The following is a 10,000-nucleotide window of genomic DNA, read 5'->3' as shown; positions in this document are numbered from 1 at the left end:
CTTCCAATATTTCCTTTTCAATTTTGCTGATCCCGTTAACGGGTTTAATTATCTCACAAAGGGGCTTAATCATCCTCAAAAGAGGCTCCTTTATCCCCCGAAGAGGTTCATGTTTTCCTTTATAGGGCTTTTGTTTTCGCCGTCTCGTCAGCGTGTCATGTCGATATAGCTGCCGTGAAAATCAGCTTAAAAATGTGAGCAATAGGCCTGACAAGAGATTTCACCAGAAATGAAGTAAGGTACTTACTTGATTACAATCTCAGCTCTCTCACGTGCACTAGACAAAATTCCCAATGAAAGGAAAAACATAGACCAGGAGGCAACCATCGGCTTTCCTTCGCATCTCGGTGAAAGTGGCAACGAAGATGTCCTAACCTAAGCGTTGCTTGGCTTCAAACATATCTATTGATACTTACTTACCTACTTTTGGAAAAGCTGCATGATTAGAATAGTGGCTAGTGCATGCGCTCTAGCCACACAAAACAAAAACAAAAGAAAACAATGTAGTGGAATGGGATTTAATTAGAAGGCCAAAGTCCAAATACAATTTAATTGTGGACTTGAAAGGGTTATCAGTGGCTGTTGAGATTTCATTTAAAAAGCTGAGTCACTTCTTAACTAACTCATACAATGATCTTTGTGGAGTAACGTGGCGCATATCTGCATAAGCTTATATGGAGCAATAAACTTACAGCCATAGTAGACTCTTGAGTCCTGATAACATGTTTTCTGGGAGTTGAATTATTCCATAGTCATGAAGATCTCTAGAAATGAAAGTATGTAATGCAATGTATAAGTATACAAAAATTTGGTTTATCAACGGAGTTGATAATGTAAATTGACCACCGTACAGAGATTCTAAAAGCTGACGTTTCGAGCGTTAGCCCTTCGTCAGAGCGAATCATCAATAATTCGCCTCCATAGCAGGCGGTTTGGCGAATTTTTACACCCCTCTTTCCACTGGGGTTGACTCTCGTCTGTTCGTTTTGAATATGGCCGTGGGAAAACCAGGAAGGGTAGGAGAGTGAGAAACCGCCTGCAATCAACCCCCTCAACAATTTCGAAACCTCCGTTCACCCACGGACGGAGAAATAGCGTTCCTGATTGGCTGATCAAGTCTCAGAAAAATCCTCCTGTCAGTCATGATTTATTGCTCCCTTTTCTAAAAGTGCAAATACAAAACAAAGTGGAATAAGGTGGCAATCTGGTTTCAATCTGGTAGCCTGGATTTTCTGGCATTCTTAAATAAGAGCAGAAAGACGTAAAACCACAACTGAATAGAGGTTATATCTTGGCGGTCCTTCCCAAGGGAATTGGCAAAAGCTTCATATTTTAGTTTTATCTCATCGGCGAAATGTGTTCTGTGCTAGTAATCACACCTTAATTTGAGAAGTATAATCGGTGACCAGATTAAATTAAAGAAGCTGAAGGATGAGCGCTGACGACAACCTCTCGTTGGCGGCTGCCAGATGTATCCATTGGGAAGCATCAACTAGTTTTCGCATCAGCAGAAGATGTGTTGCATAGACAAGGCATTTCTCAACGTGCTGAGATGACATTTTCTTTATTACCACAAAAACATGTCGTCAATATATATATGTTTGAAAGAAAATTTGCCCTGAGGAGGATTTGAACCCACGTCCCCCCGTTATTAGTCGGGTGTGGTGACCACTACACCACCAGGACATCCATGCGGGCAGCAAAGCCATCGAAGGGGTGATTTACGTGGTCAGGGCGTGGGCCTCCCGGGAAAATTTCTTTCAGGGTGACAAGGTAGGGGAGCCTTTAACTCCACTTGAAACCCAACTAAGGATAAAGTTAATGATGCACGACCGTAGTCAACTTAGCGGATAACAAGGAAGGATCCTCGAATGATATAGGCATTGTCAGGCATTGTCAAGGTTTCTCTCCTACACACACTCTCTCTCTCTCTCTCTCTCTCTCTCTCTCTCTCTCTCTCTCTCTCTCTCTCTCTCTCTCTCTCTCTCTCTCTCTCTCTCTCTCTCTCTCTCTCTCTCTCTTTGAGAGCATACAGTGCACATGCATGTATTATATGGCAACGATAGGTTGTCCTAAGGTCATCCTAAGTTTGTATCAATTCCCAATCAAAAGTTTGGTATCTGAACTCAGATTCTATGTTGGCTTTAACATGGCCAAGGTTACTGCTGTAAGGGATATTTTGTTATGCTTTTGGGATTCAAGACGTGCATTCATCCAAAAGAATCGTTGTATTGGCAAAAACAAAAGCTATGGTATTTGAGACAACCTGAAAGCACTTCTGCAGGTTACACTTCCAAAGTACTGTAGAAAGGCAAAGTAATTTAAATAATTGAAAGAGATATAATAATTGGCGGAGGCCTGTTATATACCTTATTGTTATCGTTGCTCCAAACTAAACAATGTAAATGATTAAAATTAATTTACGATTTAAATATATCTATCATAATGAAATATTTACTGTCACGCAAGTTAATAATTTCTTAAGATGAGTAATAATTTGCTGCAAGTTGCATTGCATTAAGTCTTTACTATTTTCTGCGTCAGGGTACAGTGTCTGTGTCAGCCATGAATTTGAAGAAAAATGTTGAGTAATAATTATTCTATCCTCGTATTTACCTTATACCTACATTCTTTTGTGAGTAACATTTGTATGTGGGGTGCATTATGTGAATGGATTATTTTCGGCATTAGTTTCTGAGGAATAATTCACCTTTGAGTTCCACTGCATGGAGGCACTGTCTAAAGGTTCATTAAACGGCTTTATGAATATACTGCAAATAAGTCCATCCAAGTTTTAGAGCTATTTAATTGCCATCTCAAGGTGCACTTGTGTTATTAATAGACAAAATTGAGAATGTGACATTTTATTGCATATGTTTAGATAATTAAACTCAAAATTTCACAGTTGCCCGAGAAGCGAAATGTTCATTTTTTGGACAATCTTTCAGCCTTGGGCATTATCATCCGATATACTAGCCGCCTCAAGGGGCTTACTTAGTCCTACGTTTATATTAAGATTCTATTCTATTCTATTCCACTCGGCGAAGTCTCTTTTTGTCTTATGGCTGTTTCTGCTTAGGTGGCCTCATACACCGTAAGCCTTTTTAGAGACATCACTGTCAAGGCGGCCAATTCTGCTGGAAAGAGCAGGACTGCTACAAGACCGGGGACTACATCCCCTACTCTTATCGAATAGTGTGTGGGTTCTTTGTGAGACGGGACCTACGGTTTATTGTCCTTATACCAGGAGACTTGAAAGTCTAAGCATTTGCAGATGAAATTACAAAGGCAGCAGTTATTTTAAGATCCTGAGTGTTGATCCGGCCGGGGTTCGAACCCGCGACCTCCCGCATGACAGCACGATGCCCAACGAACTGAGCCACCGGTGCGGCAGCTGCATCGGCATCATTCTCAACAATCCAAAGCCTTTGTTTACTTGGGCATTTTGACTTTTTCTTTCTACATTTTGATCCAGTGCTCTTTAGTCTTTGCTTTAATTGAAGAAGCGAATCCTTCGTTTTAAATATTTTGACGGAAAAACCAGATTAATCGTTAACTTTCTTGTGGCTTGTCTTTAACCAGCCAATAGGATCGTTTGTTTTCCCTTACCTTGCGTTGTGAGAACTTTGTAGTCAAGTTATTGTCGCTATGTTATAAAAGATTTGGTTCATGCTTTTAGCTGTGCATATATCGGCTATGGATGCACTTACGCTTCTTTCGTGCTCTCCAAACTTCCCGCGTGCATCCATAACTAGATATACGCATGCTAAGCATCTGAACCAATTCTTAATTAATCGAACCTGCTGAATGCCCATTTAAAAACTTTAAGTTGATACTTGCGCAATACAAATGAATAAAGTTAAAGTTAATTACGAATTCCTTCTTGAAAGGGTTATCAATTACTGCTGACATTTGATTTACACAGCAGTCTGCTGTGAGTCACCTATTAACTAACTCATACAAATCTCTGTGCAGTGACCTGGCTCACATCTATATAGATTGTTGCCAGTTTACAGTGATTCTGTTACTCCTGCCTCCTGCGTCTCTGACGCACCAAAATCCCCCAAGACGCAAAATAATATGTGGCATGCGTCCTACAGGAAGGAAAAACGCAAACATGACACGACCGATCAAAGATTGCCTCGTTTCTATAATTAATCTTGGAATATATTGCACAAATTACTTCGGAAGAAAACTATCGGGTGGCTCTAAAATATGCTAAGAAGTAATTTTTGCGTGAAAAAGTATGTCTGCACCTGCTTTGAAAATAAATTTGATCACTTCAAAACACCGCTATGTTGAATTTTTATTGCCGAGAGCACCCTGGGAGTGAGGGTTACCAAACATGGAGTAAAGCACGAGAGTGCAAAGGAAGCTCGCCGGAAAAAAAAAAAAAAGAAAAAAAAAAACACAAATATGTAGACGATGGCAGTACACAGAAGAAAACAATACAGTTTATCCCTATAGGCGACTAAAAAACATACGGATGGTACGATGAAGAAAAACGTCATGTATTGCAATGTTTGCTCAAAGTTCAAGAAGAAGAACGTGCTCAACAGCGCTAGCCTTGAGCAAGAGGAAGAACAAGAAAAGCCGAGGTGTTTTTGAGCTGAATTATAAACCAACTTCTTAAGCTTCAGAGTCAACTTTGGAATATTTGTAAAACTTCAAAGGTGAAGCTGTTTGATCATACTGAACGTCTGAAATGTGAAAGTGATTGTTTTCAATTAAATAAACCAAACTATTTGCGCTAGCTTCACGTTCCCGCAATTTATGTATCTTGGTGGTATTTTAATACTTACATATTACTAGCTTATTATTGTTTTAAAGAGATCATGCACGTTTGCAGAGGGACCCATTGCGTTTGGTCTGGGACTCATAACTTTTGATGGGATGAGTCCCAAGGACTCACTTTGACAAGTTCTTACAAAATCACTGAGTGTAAATGGATGATAAACTTACAGCCATCGTAGACCTGTTAGTCCTGAGAACATGTTTTCTGGTAATTGGTTCATTTTATTGTTACGAAGATATCTAGAAATGAAAGTATTGAAAGCAATGTATAAGGAATATTGTGCAAAGCTATGTTAAAGGTAGTACTAATTTTATCTTAACTCGGCTTAGCTTTTAAAAGCATACGTAGAGACACTACAGAAATGGCCTAGAATGTTCAGTGCAACGAATCCAAACGTAGCAATAATTTTGGTTTCATTCCCATGATGTGTTGCAGATCACGGCATTACTCAATTCGAATTATACAAGGGGTAGTACAATCACTAATCACGATTGCCCCAAAAGAGTCTGCGAACGGGTAAAGTGAAATCAAAGCAAAAATAGAGGACCGTATAGATTAGGTTGTTGTAAAGAAAACAATGCGGGAAATAAAAGAAAAGGAAAACAAAATAACTAAATAATAATAATATGAAATCAAGAATAGTCAAACTAAGGCAAAAAGGCGTTTCTCCTAAGGTTTTTCATAACCAAATGCAGTTTATAGAAAAACTAACTCTTCCTCTCAGCATTAATATTTAAACTGAAGTCGAAGTGCAAAGTGTTCCCGTGCGTCATTCGGGATCAGGAGACTACCTTGGTGTTCTCAGAGCTCACGAATGAATAAGAGGTTACGTTGTACCAAAAAATAAACAAACAAGAAAGATGTAGTGGAATGATATTTAGTAAATTAAGCTTAGAAGGCCAATGCAATTTAATTGTAGACCTGAAGGATTATCATTTTTAGAATGAACTCGAATTCAGGACCAGATGAGGGTTCATGTGGAACAGCAACAATTTATTGAAACACGCGTTTCTCACACCCGTTACTTACATCCCATAATATGCGATGCTAACGCTTATTTGCATAGTCAAAAGGACAATACAAACTACTCAGAGAGGGAGAGAGTCACTTATAACTTAGTCAAACAAATATTCGTGGAATGGTCAGGCGCATTGCGATGTATATTTTTCAAAGATTGGTTGGGGCGCTATACTTATACTTATATGACAGAACTGACCGGCTACACCAGGCATTTGGAATTAACACTCTTCGAGGACGATATACAATGCTCCGGAAGAATGAGAGGGATTATCATGCAAGTGTTCCTTCAAATTGTTGCATTTTCTTTGCAAACCGATGGGTCTGGCCGGCCAGTTCTGACAAAAGGAAAGCGCCCTCATACGACTATCGCAGACTTGTGAGCCCTAAGAAAACGTTTTTTTTTTCCTGGGAATTCACTTATTTTATTGTGAACAAGCAAGCAATGCAATGAATAAGAAAATTTCTGCAAACTTTTATCAAGGTGGGCAGACATAAGAGGTCAAGTTACAGGGACATGTTACAGCGACATGTTGTAGCGACAAAAAACGTGGGTAGTGCACACTGAGGCGACATGAAGCAGGGACAAAATCACAACATGTACACACACGTGAAAATGTTGCGGGTACATGTTTCACTGTGGGATATGTTGCAGCGACATGTCCCTTCGTGTGAAGTTCATGGGACACGTCGCTCATGTCCCTGAAAAAAGTACCCGCAACATTTTCATGTGTGTGCAAATGTTGTGATTTTGTTCCTGCTACATGTCCCTGTTACGCGACCCTAATGTATATCGCCTTAGTGTGTACTAAGCATCTTTTTGTCGCTGGAACATGTCGAGACAGCATGTCCCTGCAACATGACCCCTCGTGTCTGCCCACCTTTAAAGTAGTACTAATTTACGATTCCTGATTCATCAGCTGGGAATCGGATAATATAGTTTCGAATATCCTGGTGAAATGGCAATATGCTGTAAATCGTTGAAAGCTTGGAATAAAAAACTTAGTGAGAACTTAAGCTTGAGTTCCCATTAGAGCTGCTTCTGGTCGAAAAAAATGAATTTACACCAAATTTGCACAGCGCAAATATGATGCAAACAAATGTTTACTCCAGAGCAAACCAGTAGGAAACATGGTAAATGCCACATTTGCTACCATATTTGCACACCAATGTCAATATTGTAGAAATGTGGCATTTACCATGTTAACATTAGGGAGTTTACGAAACGAAGACGACGACGGCTACGAGGACTTCATTTAAAAATACGAGTTCGCGTTATTCATATCACTACGAAACTCTTTCATGTCGTTTCGCGTTAAAAATGTGTAGTAACTGTCGAGGATTTAAACTGGTATGGGTGGGTTGGAAGCGTACAGAGAGAACTGAAAATTCATCGTCGTGTGCTAACATCCTCCACAGAACCCTGAATTTGGTCATTTCACGTCGTCATTTAGGAGATGACGGCAAAGAAATGTACCAAAATGTAAAACGCACGTGCAGAGCGTGCAGAGCCATTGTTTTTGTTCACTAAACCTATTGTTTTGTAGCTTTATCGTTGCCGTCGGCGTCGTCGTTTCGTAAGCTCCCTAATTATCCTACGAGGGCGCGCTGGGTATGAAAGGGATAGATAACCAACGAGGCGCGCGCCGAGTTGGTTATAATCATTTCATTTCCAGCAAGCCCGAGTAGATTAATTGTTTTATTATTGTCTAATGCGACGTTTAAAATGGGCCTTAGCTACGACAACGGCGCCGGCAACGAGAACGCCACAAATTTAGATATTTAATGGACAAAAACAATACCTTTGCACGCCCTGCACGTGCGTTTTTCAGTTTTGTCCATTTCTTTGCCGTCGTCAGAAGAACAACAGGGAGTTTAAGGCCATGTCCACACGTATCCGGAAATTTTTTTTTCGGCAAATATTTTTTTGCGGATGCGAAAATTTTCGCGTCCACACGCAGCGTATTCGAATCGTTTTCAGCCTTCCACACGTATCCGATTGTATCCGGAAATTTTCTGATTTGCTCTAGTGCCCAGTTCTTTTGCCGGAGAGAATCCTGAAATGAGCATGTGCATAATTGCGATTTTGGCGTCATTTCTTCCGCGCCATAGCTACTGCAAGGTGTAAACAGTCGAAGCTTGTAGTTTATCACTAAAAAAAATGTCTGAATCTTCTGAAAAAGTCAAGAAAAAGTATGCTGATACATAGAAATGGACCGATGATGAAGTTGAACTACTGCTGACGGTCACGAAAGTAAAAGTATTGGTTGTGTAAATTTATCACAGCTGCATTTATCTGAAAGCATGACATCAAACTAGAAATCAGAGCAATTAACAAAGAAGACACAACCTTGCTGTACGCCATGTTTGTTTAATGCTCGCCGTGAAGACTGGATCCAAGAGAATGACGTAAGCGTATTCGCAAATTTGCGGATACGACCGTCCACACGTATACGTATTCGTATCGGATAAAAAAATTTCCACTCTGGAGAGCGTTTTCAAAAATTTCCGGATACGGCCGGAAAATACGCTGGATAAGTGTGGACGCAAGCCGTATTCGTAAGAAAAAATTTGCGTTTTCACAAATTTCCGGATACGTGTGGACGGGGCCTAAGAAACTACGACGGCTACGACCACGACAACGCCACAAAACAATAATATCATTGGTTAAAAGAGCATAAAAAGTCGTGCTGCACGTGCATCACGGATTTTAGCCAGTATTTTTGCGGCCCTCTACAAAACGACGACGTGAAATCATCAAATTTGAGGTTTTGACGACAACGTAAGCGTGCAACTGGGAATCTTTCATTCTCTGTTTTCACTCTAAAACCGCTCGTACCAATGTATTTCTAGGATACTTCGCCCATATTGTAGGAGGTGAACAAAACTGAATAATCGCGAAAGACTTAAAATAGAGCCAAGTTATATTTTGAAGTGACCTTTTTCCTCGACCGTCGTCGTCGTAGATCTTAACGTCCCTAACAACGTGAAATAGCCAAATTTGACTCCTCTTAGTGTACACGCACAGTCTGGTGAAAATTTCCACTTTTCTTTTCATTGCTTTTCATCCTGAATTCCCCAGGATCTGTTTTAAACCTGTCCGGACTGATGAAGAACAAGGGAAAACACACTATCTTGACGATTCATGGCAGCTTCAAAACACAATGTTTTTACTTTTCCTGATTACTATGAACGGCTGTCTTCATGCTTGAGAAATTAACATTTTTGTGAATATTTCAAAAATCAACTTTTTCTATCCTTAACAATTTGCGCCCTGTCCTAAATTTGTCCCGGTTAATGACAAATGTATATTAATAGCTAATTATTAAAATATCGTCATATTCAGTTTCTCCCTCTAAACACAATGCGAAAATGAAAATGTCTACCTTTTTCTTTCGTTTGTCCTAAATTCTCCACAGGCTGTTTTATACCGATTTTTTTCCGCTACTAACTACTTCGCATGAGCCGCCAAGTGATACTAAAGAATATAACATCATCACGGTTCATCTGCAGCTTCTAAACAAGTGCAACAGAAGTAGTCCTCAGTCTGATCAGCATCCTTCTCAGTAACTCCGACACATTCTCCATGAAACCACTCGTTGCAATCACTGCACTGAATCATGAAGCCTTTTTCACCCTTTCTGCAAATGCAATGAACACTTTTCTCCTGACCATCCTCTTGACAATTCTTGTCGTCTTGCTTTCTTTCTTTGCCTTTTCTGTTAAACTTGTGTTCTTCTTTGACATATACCCACATGGTGTTCAGCGCACGCTTCAGCATCTTCCAGTGAAAGAAAACATATCTTTGCAAGGTGCTCCATGTCGTCTTGTCCAATGCTCTCTTTACCCTTGACATACTCCTCAATTACAACTCTTGGAATTACCCTTTGATAAGATTCACTTCCCTTTTCAGATACCCACTTGATGCGTTTTTCGGGCTCCAGACATGGCAAAAGCATAAAAATGTAATTTGATGGCAACCCAGTAAGCATATGTTTGCCTCTCATACATGTCCAATACACTCGACCTGAGTCGGGTTGTCTTCACTCGCAGGCGGATTGAGTCCGATCGCGACCGGAACCGGAAATGGGTGCATGGCGCTTGATCAATGGTACCGGAAGTAAGGGTTAACAGGAGCGAGGGGGGTTGAAAAAGTTGGCAAACAGACTCGATCGGATCCGATGGCGA

This window comes from Montipora capricornis, chromosome 9 (genome assembly GCF_036669925.1).
Source record: "Montipora capricornis isolate CH-2021 chromosome 9, ASM3666992v2, whole genome shotgun sequence".
Taxonomy (NCBI): Eukaryota; Metazoa; Cnidaria; class Anthozoa; order Scleractinia; family Acroporidae; genus Montipora; species Montipora capricornis.
This window is presented reverse-complemented; position numbering follows the sequence as displayed.